Raw genomic sequence first — 18,578 nt, forward strand, 5'->3', positions numbered from 1 at the left:
TCAGAGTCTTTTTTATATTTGTGAAAAAAAGGGAATTTAAACTGACCAGAGGAATGGGACCAGAGGAATTCTACCAAGGTGATGAGGAAATTGAGAGTAACAAATGAGAAGATATTATTGGATCTTGGCTTATTTAGCTAAGCAGAGAGAAAGGAAAGAATAGGATTACTTTTCACATTACTCAAAGAGTTTATACCAAAGAGAAAGAAGATTGGGGGGAAGTAAAGAATAGGAATAATGGTACAATCAGTTCTGGATTTAGAAATTAACTTGTTAAAATAACCTTCCAACTTCCTTTTAATGAGTGACCAGTTTTGGGAAGATGTGTGAGGGGATTTCTACCTTTGTCTTTAGCCTGAGAAGCTGGACTCAGTTAGGGATGAGAAGATGGGTGAACACTGCTGGCAGCTACTTTGGCATGCCTTGCTGATTTGCTAAAGGTTAGACTAATCACCTGAACTGGAGTCATAAACCAATTTTACCCATCCATTCAGGAGAGACTTCTGGGAGAGGGAAAATGCAAAGTTTGAAGAAATAGAGATGAGAATTCTGAACTGGCACTTTATAAACTCACTAACAAAGCACTCAGAGTGGTAAAACTGGAGTTTGATTTCTCATTTTCTCTGTAAAACTGTAGGATTGGCCCTTGTATTTGAATGGGGAAGCTGAAAAGGCTTTGTGCCTTGTGGAAAAGGCAATGATCAGGCTGGATAATGCTTTTCCTGCCCACTGCCTGTGACTGTGGGGTGTTGGTCAGCCTCAGACATTGAGCTCTGGGTGCCTGGTCCCCTGGAAGAGTTACCATGGCTGGGACACTTTGTGCCTGTGTTTTGTGAAAGAAGCAGCTGGGGACCCTCGTGTTGCTCAGGAAGAATTGGTTGAGGGTGTGCTAGGCTTGGCAGCCTTGGTGATCCATCCTGCCTGCTGGTCTGTAAGTAATTAAAGCATTCAAACAGAGGCCAGTCCCATGACAAACGATAACTTACACTTTCTAGAGCTCCAGAAGTTTTCTCAAAGGTATCACAAGAACTGAACTGGCCCTGTCCTGTGTAGTTGATAAGATGAGCTGACGCAGGGTAATTGCTGACTTACATACAATGGAGCACAATAGTTGGAGAAGCACTCGAGCCATCAGCCCTTTTCAGGGCATTTACACTTCAGACACAGACTGGAGAGAGAGGTTTTATTATACTAACAGCCTAGGAAAGAACTAGATTGTTTTTTTTTTTTTTTTTTTTTTTTTTTGCTATAAACACAAAAGGATGATGAGAGTGGTTGGCAGCTTGAAGAACTAATGTTTATAGATTTGAATTGCAAACTAATGTACCTCAAGAGCTGAGACAGCTGTAGCTCTGGATCACCCTGTTAACCAGCTCCTTCACCATGCTGCTTGCTCCTTCTCTACCTCCCTCTTCTTTCAGGAGTTCAGAAACAGTTCAATGTAGCTCTAGGCAGGATATTTAAGTAAAAGAAAGAATAAGGAAAAAGAAAAAGACCTTAAAACATAGTCTGTTCCTTGTTGAGGTGTGTCTTACCTTACATATGTCTAGCAGAATAGTTTGGTGACTGAAATATATTATTAAGAATAATTGCTGGTGATGAGCAGTTGCAGACTACCTTTTAAAATGTATCCTTGTATGGAAGCAAAAATGGCTGCAAAAATATGGAAAGAATAATGCTTCATAGTTTATTTTTTAATGAATGCAATCAGTACCACAGTATAATGCATACCTATGTAATAAAAATGGTATTTTGCACTAAAAATTTAGTCCTTTTTGAACCTGCAAAATACCATGCTGTATTGCAACAACCCTTTACACTAAACATCTCTCTGACTCTCTAAGAATCATTTATATGCTAATATCAATGTGTGCTTGGGCTTAATTCATTCTATTTCAGCTCAGATTGAAAATATTCTTTTTATCAGACTCACAAGCAGACGAACTCGTGAGAATATGAAACGAAATTCACAATTGCCAAGAGGAAAAAAAAAGAAAAATTTGGAAGAAACAGTATTTTGGACTTGCTGAAATTGAACTGCTGTGGATAAGTGTATCCATCTTCAGATGTGCCCATTGTACCTGTTATTTTTTTAAATTTCCTACTTCAGATACTTATATCTACTTTAAAAAATATTTATCCATAAAACTTAGTGTAGAATTGAAATTTTGCAGGCAAGCATTTATCTCAGGAAATATCCATTGCTTTTTAATCTAATCCAGCTGCATTTTATAGTGTTAATATTTTCAGTGAAGTTTTCTAGCTTCGTTTTAAACAGTGCATTCAAAGAAGCAGCATATTAACAAGGAAAAGTGTAAGAATCTTGATGACCTGATGTTTTTCAGTGCTGTGCTTAAATTTAGTCACTGGGCTCATTATTTCAGGTATTGTTCCTTCATATTTGCTGGAAGAAAGAAGTCTTGGTATCTGTCAGAACTTTAGACACAAGTTGTCTAATGTGCAAAACTGGAGTCAAGACTGAGAGTGAATTTGAAAATATGGGTGTCTGTGCACAGCACCATTTTACTTCACAATGAGATTTTACTAGCATGTTCTGAATCATTTAGTGCTAGTATGGAGAATTTTTGATTGATAAATTTCAAGGTTCAAGTTTTGTAATGGTGTCTGGAGACTCTGCATTACTGATTTGTAACATTTTCAAATAGCCCAATTTTCACTGCATCACCTGCTCTGGAAATCAGCATTCTTCTGGGCGAGGGGGAATAACTAGTGCATTTTTTTCTGAAGAGGATGAGGAGAAGCTCACACAAGTCCTCTTTCTATGTATGTGTGGAGTTCAGGGAATGATCTTCATTTTGGGGCAGGAGGCAGTTCCATTTTCAGTCAGAACAACTGTTTGCAAAATGAACATTGCTTCTTCGACTTGTGTGTGTTCTGCAAAAGGCTACAAAACCCGAGGCAATGGGAGTAGGGGGTATGCAATGCAATGGGTTTTTTGAATCAAATCCTCAGGCTGTAGATACTTTTATACCAGGAGTTGAAGAAAAGCCACAATTTATAATTTATATTGCTGCCCTCCCTTTCTGACCATTTTATAGCAACCCAGCACTAATGTTTGTTTAGCCAGGATGGATGGAGAGTCAAGAACCTGAGGGAGGCTGATCCATCTGGATCACAGTGTTTTTGTCCTCTGAAGTTTGTCTGTCACTGCTTGCTCCTGTGTAGGTTTTTCTGCAGTCTGTACCTGTCCTACAGAGTTAAAGAAAGGGTCAGTGGATCAACAGCTCAGGGCTAATAATAGCTGCTGACTAACCTTGAGAGGCTGTGGTGTACACCTACCATGTATCACTGTGCTCAGCATCCTGCCTGAGAACCAGGCAGCCCTAAAGTCAAACCCTGCCCCTGCCAGCCAGATAACCCTGGAGCTGCAGAGGTTGCTTTGCAGGGGGAACCCCTGGCAAAAATAAAAAGTTGGACTGTATCATGTTAACCTGTGTGAAGGCTGGAAGCAGCCACATCTTCACAAAGACTTTCCTCTGTATCCACAAATGAGAGCAGGGAAGACCAAACCCCAAGAACTGCTCTGAATGTTCACTCAGGAAATGCTTAAGCGTGTGCCTAAATTTAACTGCTCAGACAAGTGTGTGCTTAAACTTGCTGTTTGTGTAGCCTGACTGTGGTCAAAAGATCCTAGGAATTCTTGATGGATGAGGACCAGGCGTGTTGAGGGAGCTGAATATAATAGATTGGGTCCTGCTTACCTAGTGCAGTCATGTCACTCCATTCATGGTTTGACTGCTCATAGAAATGAAATTAATAGGATCTGACCCAGGAATTGCACCTAGTTGGAAATAATTCCTTTTATGGTTTTTGAGAGCAGTTTCTTAGACTGCTTGTACTTTTTTGGCCTCTAAACAGATGGGTATTTTCCAAACCTTATCAAATTCTGATTAGATTGTTGTGTGGGAGTCAACAGGTACATATTAAATAGGCTGTGAGATTACTTTCCATCCTGATGGCACGCCATACATAATTAGAAAAAGAGAAATGAGGCTGGAGGAGCACGACACAAAGCTCTGGCAGGAGCTCAGGTGAAACCAGAAGAGTACATAATGCAGTCTGCAGACCTCTGACCAGAGCTTTAAAGATCTCCACTAACAATTGATTAAGCTGCATATTTTATTTTCTTTCTGCCTATTTCTCATGCAAATTCTGCATGCAGTAGGACTGAGCAGGGCTTGGGTTCTTAATGTGTCCCAAGAAGCAATAAGAAAAAAAATTGCTTTAAATAAATGCAACAGCTGTAAGAGGATTTTGAGCTGGAGGATAAGGAAGTTCTGGAGCCTTAGAATAGGAAGGAACGCCTGTGTTTTACTTGCTGATGGTGGTTGTGCTTCCTGTTGTGACCCCACTGCAGTGTTTCATAACACCTTGGGAACAGCTCAGTCTAGCAATGTAAGGAGGAACAGGGATTCCCAGTTCCTCCATGCTATCTGCCAGAATTCAGGGTCTCTTTGGTTATGACAAAAATTGCAATAGGAACTGAAGAAAAAAAGGCAAAATTCCCCAGCTGAAAAAAAATCCAGCTTTGTATTTCCAAGTGCTCACGTATGTCAGTGCAGGTCCTGAGTAGAACTCATGTGGTTCCTGAATGGAAATGGCCACACCAATTTTCAAAGAACTTTGTTAGAATTCATCTGCACAGCCAGGCTCTGAGCTGACTGTCAGACCAGAAAAGCAAGGACAGGATTGAAGGCTGTTGATGGGAAGGCAGCTCTGAACCATCCTGGGGACTGACATCATCTTGTACCGTCTCCCCATGGGTTGCTCTGCAAGGGCAAAATGGGTAGACTTTGATACATGTATTCCTGTTTCTGACTCCTCTAAAGGTGACCTTTACTGTGCACTTGAGCTGTGCTGAGTGGAGGTGAGGAAGGGATAGGAAAGAGAAAGAGGTTTTTGGATAAAGAACTTTTATTAATATACACCATGGCTATACATGTGCACACAAACTCAAAATATTGGTTAAATTCCTTTTGGACTCATTGATTTAACTTTCCAAACATAAATAGATACCTAACTCTCTGCCTAGGCTTTTACACTAACTGGGTAGGAGGAAAGGACTCCAGTCTAAAGACCTGCAGCTTAGCAAGAGGCATGTGGGTAGGAACATAATATTTGCACTTTGATAAGGCATAATAACTTACTGGAGTTTAAATTCACAGCATTTAAAAGTAAATCTAGCTAGGCTGTGTTCACTAGCAATACACCCACACAACAAATACTCTGGCAAGTGGCAATGAGATAAAATCTGGAAAGGCAGCTGTGAAGCAAAATGAAATATCTGTAGGGATAGGTAGCACATAAGTCATATGAACAGTTTTGAATCATCTTATCACTGGAGACATATCTTGGATGGCTGTACTTTGTCCTGCAATATCTGTGAGACAAACAGCATACATAGAAAAGTTGTGAGCTAGTGTCCACTAAGGAGATAATAAGAGGTGGCCAAAGAAACTGAGAAGAATTTGGTGGAATAAAAAAATTTTAGAACACAGCTTGTGATGTTTACCAATGTATTTGCCCCATTGAAAAGCTGTATTTGAACAGAGAAATGCTGTTTCTCTTGTGTACCTAAATTCCTAAGCAGAACAGAACAAACTTTTATTTTCACAGCACAGTAATTTCATAAGTAATAGGTCATGATCTCCAACATTTATCAGATCTTAGCCCTTCCCTTCTCTCTGTTTTCTCTTATTCTCTTTCACCTTACTATGTTTGTTTTGTTTTAGGAAATGTGAATTTTGTTCTGTGAGTAAAACAAAACCATTCTTAGATGAGATTTACCTGTCTGTACCTAACAGACCCTTTCTGATGAAAGTTATACTAACATTCCTCTGTAGTAACTGTTCAGTTTGCAAGAAAAGTGTATTTCTCCACAGACTACCAATATTGTTTAACCAGAAGAAATCCTGACCTTCTCCAGTGTATATGCTGTGAAAAATGTTTATGAAACTGCATGAAAGATGGAAATCATTCATTGAAAGGGTTTTTGGCAGCATGTGGTATACAGATTTTCCCAGGGCTACTCCATCCATCCACCTTTTCCTGACCTGGATGCACAAGCTGTCATGAACAAGAACTCCAAAATTGCCAGCCCCTGCCAGGGTTAGGTAGTTATGGATTTTGCACAACAGGGAGACTTTCCATGCTGAAACTGAAGCAGAATTTTATCCCTTCTTGGAGACTCTGGATGGATCCCAGCTAGTTGGAGGGGCAGGGTTGTGTGGCACAAGAACAACAACCATGCTTCATGGCTAAGCCCAGGTGCAGAGCACCCCACCTCCCTTCTGCTGTGCTGTGCCCATCTTAATGTCACCAGACTGTCCCCAAGAGCTTGGGACAGCCTGAGTGATGTCTATAATGCAGGTGTAGATAACAGGCTACAATGGTATCAACTGCTTTTAAAGACACTGTGTCTAAGGGGAAAAAGCACTGAGATTATAAAATATAATGCTTTGCATGGACAAATAAAGGCAGCCAAAGTAGGGTTTTGATCTCATTTATACCTTCCATGCAAACTTATTTGAAAAACTAGAAATTTTAAAATAAATAGTTTAAACATGGGTAAGAAATCAAGGTGGAAACTCATTTCAGGTGAAGATATGAAAGAAGACAGCATGAGCACTTGATGTATCTTGAGAGCAGAGCCAGAAATAATTTTTTTTTACCTAGAAGGCTGAAAGGAATTCAGAAATCTGCCTTCAAAATTTTGGGCATGTTAGCTGCATCTGTTCTAAGTTTGAAGGAGAAACTTTAATGTAAGAATTTTGAGTCTAAGAACCAGGGCTTGACTGGGAAAGTGCAACTACATTGTAGGGTTAAACTCTCATTCACCTCATTTAACCTTTATACCTTTCTAGTAATGGAAAAAGGAGAAAGAGAAATTTAAACAAGATGAAAGTTCAGAGAGTAAATTTTAGAAATGGCATAAAAACATGAAGAAGAAAATCATTAGAGAGTTTCTGTGATGAGGAAAGTCCAGTGAGGAGCTAGAAAGAAAGGACAGAGATGGGGAAATGTGCAAACAGCCCTACAGTACCTACTAGGCCTTGGAGAGTAAAATTCCTCCAAAGAGGAAAGGTAATATCTTGGCTTATCTCAGTCTCTTTTTCAAATTGAGTATGTGTTATTTTATAGTTCCTGGCATAGACTGAAAGAAGTTAAAAATTAATGATTTGTGGGAAGTGTGGTGCTTATGGCAGAGTGTGCAGCCAGTGTCAGCTCTGTTTCTGTACCAAAGGACCAAGCATCCCCACCTGGGTTTGTCCTAGCACTGGCTCCCAGCAGCAGGAGGGTCAGGGAAGCCCTACAAGTCTTGCCCCACACAGACAGATCCATTCCCCCTCCAGCAGGAGCAGCACATAGAGAGACAGGGACACTGTCCAGCTGAATGGTGGTGCTTTGATTTAGTGCTCCTCCTCCAACTTCTGCCATCAGGGCTTCTGTGATGGCTTAGCTGTGATTGAAGCTGTGTGAGGTGATTTACCTGGGTGATTGAGAGCACAGGTGATATCTGTTCTTCCCCAAGGTCAATGCTACCAGGTAAATGGCATCTAAAAGTGGCATTGGCTTGTTGAAAGCTGGCCTAGATACTACGATCTTGTACTGCAGTCTGCAGCCAACCCCATCACTTAATGCTGAATCCATCCATAAAATCTTTCCAAATGCTTCCCCGCTGGTCAGAGTGTAAGAGGCATTGTCCCCAGAACAAATATATCAACAAGCCTGCACAGCAGCTTGACAAACAGGCTGCTCTGAGGTTTTCTGCCAGCTCAGGTGGTTTTCTCTAAGGGATTAACTCCAATGTCTGCGAAAAAGGATCTGTCAGCCCCTTCTACAAAAGACATAGAAAAGTCTCAATCAAAACTACTGGAAACCCATTTGTCAAAGTAGCATTTGAAATGTTACAGGTTCACCATTTTCTCTCCATGTATATAAAATGGGTGTGATATAACTTTTAGAAAACTTGAGAGTGGGAGTTGCACATATATACTTAAAAGAAAAGAAAAAAAAAAAAAGAAAAAAAAAGAAAAAAACCAAACCAAAACAAAAAAACCACAATGGAATAAATGCCTCCTGGCAAAGACCAGCAGAAGAAAGTAGCTGCCAAAAGAGGAAGCTGCCTTTGATTAACCTTTACATGCAGTGTGCACTTGTGATTCTTTTTCATTTGGGTCTCATTGCAGCAAATGCATAAGAAGTCCCTGATTAATGTGATTGCTTTGAAATATTTTATTTCTAACAGTCTCCAAATATATATCTTATATATATCATATTCAGGACATCTGAATGCTGGTTGTCTTCCTGTCCTTCCCATAAGTACCTCACAGAGGCTGTTTTCTGTATGGGGAGCAGTGTGTTCTGGTCTGCAGATGGGGTAGCACTGCCTCTCCTCCCCCCAGCAGCTTTGCTTTGGCAGCCACATCTCTCACATGCCCACTCACAGTAACAAATGAGCTTCTACAAGGATGGAAGTGTGAGACCTGTGTGATGGGATTTACAATACCTGGCTGTCAATTGTGGGATCTCAGCACCTCAGGACTGAAGTGCAGAGGGACCAAGACCACCCTTGGGGGGCTCGGGAGTCCTGGAATGTTGCCAGAAGTGTCTGGTGGCTGGACTTTGATCCTACACGGGAGGCGACACCTGTATGAGGATGGGAGGATTTCACTGGGTGAATGGTGAAGGGATAAGTTAATTAGAGTGTAAGACACAGGGTTTAGGATTTCTGTACAGGGGGGTCTAAAGAAGTAAGATGGAGGAATTGGGGCGTGTCCTGTCCTCCTTCTTCTTCTTCTTGGCCTCCATCTTCTGTGGTGATGTTGGCACTTTGGGATTGGTTATTACTAGAAGTGCACTGGTTAATAAGGGTAAAAGGTATTGGGGAAAAATAATAAATATTGTGTACGTAACTTCAAGTATAAAGACAGGTGACCGCCCCGGGGGCTCTCAGTGTGCTCATGGCTGGCTGCTGAGCAGACCTCTGTTGGGCCGAAAGAAAATCTTTTAGATAAACAATTAATAAACACCGAGACCGAGAAAAGATCTGAAGTCTCTTCTCGTCCTTTGAAGCGTCGGCTCTTCAAGGCCATCCCTGGGCCTTTACAGGCCACCTAAACAGCCGAGAAACCGACAGTCAATGTGATTGCCAATGTCAGTGGGAGAGGGAGAAAGAGAAGAGAAGAGACCACGACTCTTTTCTTGTATTTCCTTCACCCCATCATCATCACCGTCATATTTCCCAGACCATTAATCTCTTGCTCACTCAGAACTCCACTCAGGCAGTGTGCTTCCTCAGCCAGGTGCTTGTGGAGCAAGTCTGGCAGTGGGAGCAGGATTGGGCAGGCTGCCCTGCCTGCAACAAGCCCTGGCCCTGCATGGGTCAGCAACAGGCTCTCTGCTGCACCCACACCAGGGTCTAGCTGCATACACAGGGTGGTATCTGGGGACCCATCATTTTAAGGTAGCTGCCTAGCCTGAACTAGTCATCATCTCAGGTTCTCTGGTCAATATGGAGAGTCTAAGGCAGGTGCCTGAGGTGGGAGGGGTGTTTCTTCCTCTGGAGCTGTCTGCATATCTACTATTAAATGATCTTAGACAATCAACTCTGACTATATATCCAACTTCTAGATAACTAGAGCTGCTTAATAGAAATACCTCTCTAGGGCATAAAGATGAATGGAGGAGAAATAACTCAGAATGGTGGATCATAAATCATTTGCTCCTTGAGAACTCAAGGTTTATGAACTATTTCCACGACAGATTTTGGAGTATTTTTTTTTTCCTCAATAGACACATATTATTGTACCCTTCTCCTATAGGTATCTGAATAAAGTACATAATTTCCTGATATTATCATCATTCCTGTGCTACATAGGTGGAGGCTTGTATTTTGGAGCTAGAGGCTTTGTAGACAAGTCCCACAGACCATTCATTGCATGTGGCATTGCACAAACCCTGAACGAAGTTTCTCAGCATGTGATGAGCTCACAGCAAATCTCTCTCCATCTTGGCAACCAGGGCTGTGAGGATGCTAAAAGTGCTGAGTGGAGTGCTGGAGCCCAGACTCTGGCTAGAGCAGTGGGAGTTTTTTTGGAGCACAAATGACAAGGCAATTCAGGATTTATGTTACAGAAAGAGCTGTGGTTGCATCTGGCTCCTGCAATGAAATGCTGACCATTTCCAGAAAACCTGTAACTAACTGTATTAAGCCTGGAAGATTGAACTGGAAGATTTGGCTGGCTGGCTGCTAGCTAATAGAACAGAGAATTTGTATTCCAATCTTTGATATCTGATTAGGCTACCTTTGATAGCTGATTAGATGGCAACCTGTTCAACCAGGTTAGCAGGAAGGCACTTTTAGGCATGCTCAGCATTGCACTTCTAGGAGTGGAGGAATTTAAACCAGTAAGTATAAGGAATTTTTTTTGTTTCCCATTTCCCAAAGAGTCATAATCTGTGGTTTGGTTTTTGGTTTTGTTTTTTTTTTTGGTTTGGTCTTCTTTTCCAGTTTAATTTTGGATGTAGCTCCCTAAATCCTCAATGTATTTCTTCAGAAATGGTCATTGGCCAGTAAAGCCTTTTGTCCTGACAGTTATATTAAAAATTATATTTAATATGTATCAGAATTGGGATCTGAAACTCACTTGTATGAGTTTCTCCTCTTAGCTGTGAGCAACTGAATTGAGATGCAGCATGTCTCCAACCAGAGTATTTCCCAGCAAGATGAAATAATCATGACATTGAGCCAGAGCTGAGACTGTATGAGATTGGGGCCTGATGTCCTACTTTTGTCTGCCAAGCAGAATTCTTTCCTTTTACAGCCCCTGTTAGGCTGGTGGCCTACTATAAAAAAAAAGACCTTTTTATATAGTACCTGCTGTCACAGACAAGGAGGAACTACTGATGGAGGCCCAAAGCTGTAGTGCTAGACTCTAGCATGGGTGTGCATCATGCAACCCAGCTGAATTATTTATCAGGAGTGTGTTTCTGGGAAGTGCAACTGTTAGTGGTATGGTGGACAGAAAAGTAATTTTATCAAAAGGTTTAGTGTTATAGAGAAGAATGCATGCAGCAACTAAGAAAAAAACAAAATGTAAATGCAAAGGGCAGTATATACATTTTGGAAGATGGAAAGGCAGGAACAGGACCATTATCAAGAGGAGATGATGTTTTTAAGGACAGACAGCCAGTATGAAAGACCTTAATGGCCTCTTCTGAGACTGAAGCACTGATAAAAGACTTTTAGTGTGCTGTCTCTTGAGATCTCTCTTTGAACACTTACATTTTCTTTGCATCATCATGCCTGAAGTGCATTAAGGTTTATTGAATGTGCAGGATGTTGGCACACTGTGATGACAGCAGAGCAGGTCATTAGGTGGCTGGTGGTGGATCTCCAAAGCAAGGCATAGCAAAGTGGCAGAGAACTGGGCATTACTGCCCTGGAACTAAATGATATACAAGAGTGATAAAAAATGTTCTTCTGATGGGTAGGATGTGAAATGAAAGCAGATTAAAAGTTTGTCAGCTCTGACCACACCAGTGATTTCTTCTTTGCTTTCAGAGGGCAATAGCAGTGTATTGAATTGTGTGGTTACCTGCAAACAGTAAGTATGCTCTGCAGGTTGTGTCAGCAGAGCCCATGAGAAGTCAGATCTCCACAATGAATATCTTGTGTGTGCTTGCATTCCTCAAGAGTGGAATGATCCCCATCTATTGCTGCAGGCAGGCTTGTGGGCAGGGATCTGGAGGCAATGGGGAGATTAGCTTGCTGACATTTCCTCACCTTGACAATAGAATTTAGCCTGGAACAACTTCTTGATTGTAATCTGTTTAAAAAGAGAAAAGACAGATGCTTTATTTGTATCAAGAAATTTTGTATTTAAACTATGCTTCCAAGTGAAATGTGCCCTCGAGGAATCTCTCTAGTGATGCCCGATGTTAACAAGCCTTGCTTCTACAGAGGTGGTGAAAAAGGAGTAGAAAAAGCCAAAGCAATTGGGAGCCTTCCCCCTCACACCACTGTAATTACTGCACAGAGAGCATTACATGTTTGTCTATTCTCCCTAAAGCACTGCTTCATGGCACTCTTCACAGGAGCAGTGAATTTCCATAAGTGAGTGGTGACCTACATTCAAGGCAGAAGCCTTGCTGCTGCTTTCAGGAGTGTGCCCTGGCTGCCTTCCAGATCAAGCCTCAGATTCTCAGCATTTCATTTCCTGGCTCATCCCTGTCGGCTGTTCTGGGGACTGTGTTCTCTGCAGAACATCTGCACAGAAAGGTCACTGCAAAAAGAAGGGTTGGAATGAATTTTTGTGGTAGCCTTAACCATTACTCTGACAGAAATTATAAAAATATAGCCTATGATGAACACAAATCAATAGGCAGTTAAGAAAGCAGCAGCCTGGTTAAAATCTGGGCTTGTAAAAATCAAGGCTGTGATTCAGCCATAAAGTATTTTTTTCAAACTTTGTCAAAGTCTTACCATTAAATGAGTTCCTGAATTAAAAGTTGAGGCTTTTCCATTGATGCTTTGCCCTGCTGTGTACCTTATCACTGACAGGAGAAGCTACCAGCCTGTAAAGTGGTGTAAGAGTATTAACCAGCGTAACAAAAGTGCCATCACAAATCTTTTGTGTGGACAAAACAAGAGTGTGTAAACTGAGTGCATGATTAAATTTTTAATGTATTACACAGCAAACTGGCTGTGAACTTCCTAATTCTGGTTTGAGTTTTATTGTGCAAATAAAGTGGTTGCTTGAAGTGCTGCAGGGAGCTGCAGCTTTTCAAAGGAAAGCTCTGCTCCAAGTGTGGCTGTCCCAGTGGTGAGGTGACATAGAGACCAGACAGACCAAAACCAAAGCAGAAATTAAATTAGTTGAATCTGCTCAGAGATAAACATTTCTAGAGAAATTTAGACCAGCTGTTCCTTTGGATTCACACAGTACAACTGGACAAATACTTCAGGATAAGCAGCACTGGCCTCACTAGCATTCTCTATAGCTAATTGAATATTAGGATGTGTTGCTTGGGCTCCAGAAGAGAGTTTCATCTTCCAAGATACCTCTCACTAATGTGAAAATGTGCAAGGGCTAAGGGAGCACATTCCTGTCTGCTCCAGCCTATCACACTACATAACCACATGGAGAAAGGCAAACAAATAAAAAGATCAAGTCAAAATATCCACAAGGAAAATCTCTCCAAACTTACAGCCCAAATACTGAAAATTCTGAAAATCTTGAAAATTTGGCAAACAAAAGGGAAACTTTACTTGGCTAGCGAAAAAATGGGAAAAATATGGGAATGAGTCATTAGGGTCAGGGCTGGTTCAGACTTCAGATCAACTGGAGTTTGTTTCAGGCAACTGACTTTTTTCTGTGACACACACAGAGGAAAGGCTGACGAGGCAGAATGAAAATAACAAATGACCGTGACTCCACAAGTCTCCTTTTTCCCAGTCAGCTGCCTAATTGCTGGGAGGCTACTTACTCTGTGGAAGAGCTGTGCTATGTTTTTTTTTGAGTTTCTTAACTTCTGCCAACTGCAGCAACCATACCTGAAGCTGCTTCAACATAAAAATAGACCAGGAGTGATAACAGCAGTGATGGAAAGCTTTGAGATTTTGCATGTTTTAACCCCAGGCTATTTGTCTTAGCCAGGAGGGATTTCCCACCTTCCTTTGCAGCAACCTCACTTTCCAGAGGGCCTCATTCAGTGTGGCTCTGCCTGACCAAGGGGAGTGGAGCAGGACTGTTCCTGTGAGAGCAGGCACAGCAGTGTCCTTGGGGCAGCCGTGAGAGAGAGCCCTGCTCCAGGCTTGGGCCTGAGAGTGTAATGGCTGAGAAATGCTGACCCAGCATGACCAGGGCTGGTGTTCAGTGTCCCTTTGAAACACCCCCTCTTTCACTTCCATTTCTGCTTTTGTGCCTGCAATGCGCCGCTGTGTTTCACTTATTTCTCTGTCTTGCACTGTCTGCTTCTCATTTTCTTTCTTCTCCCTCAGCTCTGTTCTTCCCTTGTTCTCTCTTCTCATTCTTGTTCTGTGTGTGTTTCCCCTCTGGCCTTCTTCAAAAATTTCTGCTCCTGCCCTCCATGATCAGCACTCAGTGATCCTCACCCTTCTGGAGCACTGAACAATGTTAGGAGCTCAACCACCACAGCAAACCTGGTGGATGAACTTAATCCTGTACATTTCTCTGGTTGCTGTGCTACAGCAAAGGCTGTTTTGTGCATGAAGACCTAAAGCTTGCCAACCGTGCTTTACCTGGAGGAACACAGCAGCCAAACCTACCCCATACCAACACCAGCTTCTAGGTCCAATACTAACACAAGCTGCTCGGCCCAAAGCTGAACCAGGATTTTAATCTGCAATATAAACAAAACTGCAGGACTACATTGTTCAGTGTAGAATTCAGTGCTCTCATATTTCATGAAAAAGCAGGGGAAACTGAAAAACAGCGCTCTGCCACCAGGCACAGCATGAAGCAAGATAAATGAATGATACTGGGCTACTTTCTTTACCTAATTGCCTGGGGAAATCACCTAAAGCAAATTTGGATGCTAAAAATGTTTGCAAGGATAAAAATATCAAGCAATTTGCAGTTAACATAAAAGATGCCAATACTCTGAAACTTTACTGTTTCCTCAGTGCTTAAAAGCAGGTCTGCTGGGGTTCCTTTTCTGAAAAAAAACAACATGTAGTTGTGTCCTCTCTCACATTCAATGAAGGACAAATGTAAATTCAAATTGCTGTAAATTCAAAAGTCATGCATCGGTATCAGCAATCCACACCTTGCCATATTTAAACCTTCTGTTTCCTTCCTATTCAGCCTGCTGGACTGAAACATAAGTCTTAGACTGGGATCCTTTTATTACATTTGTATAAACTGCAAAAATACCCACTAAACTGAGAGCAGGCATTATAGAAATATAAATAAATAAATAATATAAATTAATAAATATAGACTACACTAAGACATCAAAAGAAAACTCACCTGGGTATATGCCTTATAATAACTCTTCCTTAAATCTATTTTGGCTTTTTAAAGAAAAAGATAAAAATCTAGTTACCACCTTGATTTCTTTTAGGTTGTGGTTCTTTTTAATCAAACCCAAACATCAGTGAGAGTGAAGGAATATGAGAGAGACCAATTCTTCTCAAAGTGGGGAGTGTAGAGTAAATTTCAGATGGATGAGGGAAAAATACATCTCACCTTTCTTTCCTTTCGTTCTACCCTGGTCTTTGGGACCCCTTTCCCCTTTAATAGCCATAGGATGAAGTGCCAGAAAGAGGACGTGAGAAAAGCTCAGGTTTTGTGTGGTACCTCCCCTGTGAGATGGCATGGCAAGCTCAGAGGTGGGTCACAAAAGATGCATCTGCCTACCACTGTTAAAGCAGCCCCATGGGGACTTGCCCAGGGGAGGAGGCGGCTGATGGGCTCAGGTGGGAGTGCAGGGAGCTGCTGCCAGCAGCAGGGATGCATGGCACACGGGCCAGGGCACCAGGCTGAGCCAGAGTCAGCCTCACTTTGGAAAAGCTGGCGAGGGAAGGAGTTTAAAATGTTATCTTTCATACAGACGTGATTGTTACTTAGGAACACTGTGAATTTTTATCCCATTAGTTAATCAGTTCAAATGGATTGTACAATCTGAAGGAAACAAAGAGGTAGGCGTGGTCAAGACTGCATGGTGCAAATCCACATTACTTCTGAAATGCAGATTCTCTCTTCCTCCTTTTCTCCCCTCCCCTTTGCCAGCACCCTGACTGCAGGCTGCAAAGAGCACTCCCTGGTTTGGTTTGGTGAACATTTCACCTGTTCCATCCTGTAGGGAAGGAGGGGACCCAGATGCAGGGATATCACAATTCTCAGCAGTGCCATGTGTGCACCAAGTCAGCTGGCCTGCAACACTCTACCCATGTCAAAAATGACAATCTTATTCTGAACAGTCTCTCCTCTTGCATCCACAGAGGGTGTATTACAGACAGAATTATCATGTATTTCTTTTTGTATCCTCAATAATTCAGTAACTACTCAGTTTGTTTAAGGAGAATGAAGTTCTAACCTTCTTCAAAAAAACAAAAAGAACCTTTTCTATCACTTTCTTGCCTACTCCTTTGTGCAACTCAGTAACCTGGCTTAAACACTGTGATAATGATTTAATTGCCTACACACTACCTGTCAATGATGCTTTAAAAAAACCACATCCTTCTTGGGTTTCCTGGATCTGTGTCTAGCATAAGTCATGGCCTCAGAAAAAGAAAGGGAAGGTTGTTTCTTTCTTTTATAAAAGACTTATTATGTTAGGAGCTGGACAATTCTCAGGGACTCAAGCGGTCAAGGATATCTGAGAGCAGCAGTGCAGGGTCTTGCCACTAACACTGCTTGGATCCTGCTTCTCAGACAGGACTGCAATTTTGTGTGTGTCTGACTGAAGTGTACAACTGACATGCAAAGACAGGACTTGTGCATGCAAATCCCCATTGCATGAGAAAATGTAAGATTTGCTGAGACATAACATTTCTACCACATGCAACGATTGAATTTCTGCACTATGGTAAAGTTAGGCTTACACATGACTTTCCTTAGTGCTTTGCAGGCTAGAAAGATTCAACAATATGGTTTGGAAGATTTCAGAGCAAGAAATTTGGTGCCTAAGGGTTTAAGAATCACTATTGTACATAAAAAGCCAACAAATGTGTGTGGGTGGGAAGGAAGGTCAGCGTGTTCTTCATGCAAAATCACAATCAGTAAGAGCAGAGTGATGGCTGGGGTGTGAGAAGGGGGTGATGCTGCAAAGAACTGGGATAAGTGAGAGAGCAATAGCTGCAGTCATTATAAATCAGTTCAGATTTTAATCAGCACTGTATACCACAAGAGGCTGTTTATCTCTTGTTTTTCCCACCCAAACTGTCACCAGCTGCCCTACCCTTCTGCTTTAGGGGCACAACCCCTGCAGCCTCTTCTTCCTTTATCAGATTTCACCATGGACTCTCTTATTGCTGGCATACCATTTTGCCTACATCCCACTACTGGCACCCCAGTGTGACTGCACAAGCAAGTGCTGCACATCTTCCTTACCAGAACATCACCTGGTCCATGCCAGGCCCACCAGATCCCCCACACCACCCCTCAGATTTTGAGTGTATTCACTACAGTATCCACTGCTCTCTAGTAGCAGGATCTGCTGCAGCTCTTTAAATCCAGCTTTTAAAACATCCTTTGCTGTGTTGCTTACAAAAATCTGAACTACAGTAAGGAAGTGATACCTTCAGCTTGCTGTGCTGCACAGTGTTGCCTCCTTTGCTCTCTTACTTGTTCATCCCTGTCCATCTTCTTCACAGCTGCTTAATGGGACAAGAAGGGCCTTTAGAAAGCCCTCTGGTTGGAGCCGAACCACAGGTGAATTTTCTGGGCATTACATCCATTGAACCTCTAATAAGCAGAAATATAAAATCCAATATCAAGAAACATTTGGGCTGGTCTGTCTTGACTGGTCTGTTGAAATAAGCAGTGTCTCAGCTGTTCTGGCTCTTCACAGTTGACTCAGAACTTGTTGCCACAGTGCTCAGGTCCCTTATGCACCAGTAAAAATGTGCAGTGTGTGAGTATGACCTATGTTGCAGGTTAGCATTTATTCAGGAGCCAGGGAATACACTCTTTAGATTTCTCATGTGATAATTAAATAATGAGAGGTCAGAGGCTGGGAAAGCATTCAGGGGAAAGAGTTTAGACTCTTGGCCCAGATTGCTTGTTTCCTTCCCAGTCTGTAAAGTTGTTTTCTTCCTTTCACAGAAACAGTTTCTGTTCTGTATCATGCTGCTACACATCTTCCTGGGGTGTGACATGTGCACGTTCAAAACCTCCTGGTGACAGTAAGCAGAAAAAAAGCTCAAGAGAGCCTGTTTCTGTCAGCCAGCTGGACATCTTCATGCAGGTACTGTGGGGATAAAGCCTGGTGCATTTTCCATGGTGAATTTTTGCTCTCCTGCTCATAAAGGATTTGCAAAATCTCTTCTGCTGGAAGCAGAGTGTCGTGCTTGCAAATGAGAAATCCTCCTCTTCCCCTTTCTCATGTGTTATCAGTGATCTCTGGTGCGAACAAAGCAAAAGAAACCCCAGAGAATAAAAAGCACTGAAAATGCTGCTTTAGGCCACAGAAGTATTTTACAGTTCCTGATTGTCAAGTTCACAGCCAGGACTCAATCTGTATTTGTGGCCAGCCCTCATCACTTCCTCAATAGCTCTCCAGTCACTTCTGGGCGTGCTGGGGGCATGCAGGGGACAAGGAGACATGGGCTCAGAGCCCTGCAGAGGTGCTCAGGAGGCACCAGGAGCAGCTGGGTGGTTAGCACCTACAAGCTCCTTCACTGGAGATCCTGTGGACTTTCCCAGGGGTTTAGACAAGGGAGGAGCTGGGGACCAAGGTGGCAGGAGGAGAAGGAGATGCTGAGAACTGGAGACAGAGCAGACAGACAGCTGCCCTCAAAAGACAGAAGCAGTGATGCCAGTGAGTGGAGCTTGCTGGAGGATCTTATCTACTGTTTCAGGAACTGA

This window comes from Ammospiza caudacuta, chromosome 2, assembly GCF_027887145.1.
Source record: "Ammospiza caudacuta isolate bAmmCau1 chromosome 2, bAmmCau1.pri, whole genome shotgun sequence".
NCBI classification, from domain to species: Eukaryota; Metazoa; Chordata; class Aves; order Passeriformes; family Passerellidae; genus Ammospiza; species Ammospiza caudacuta.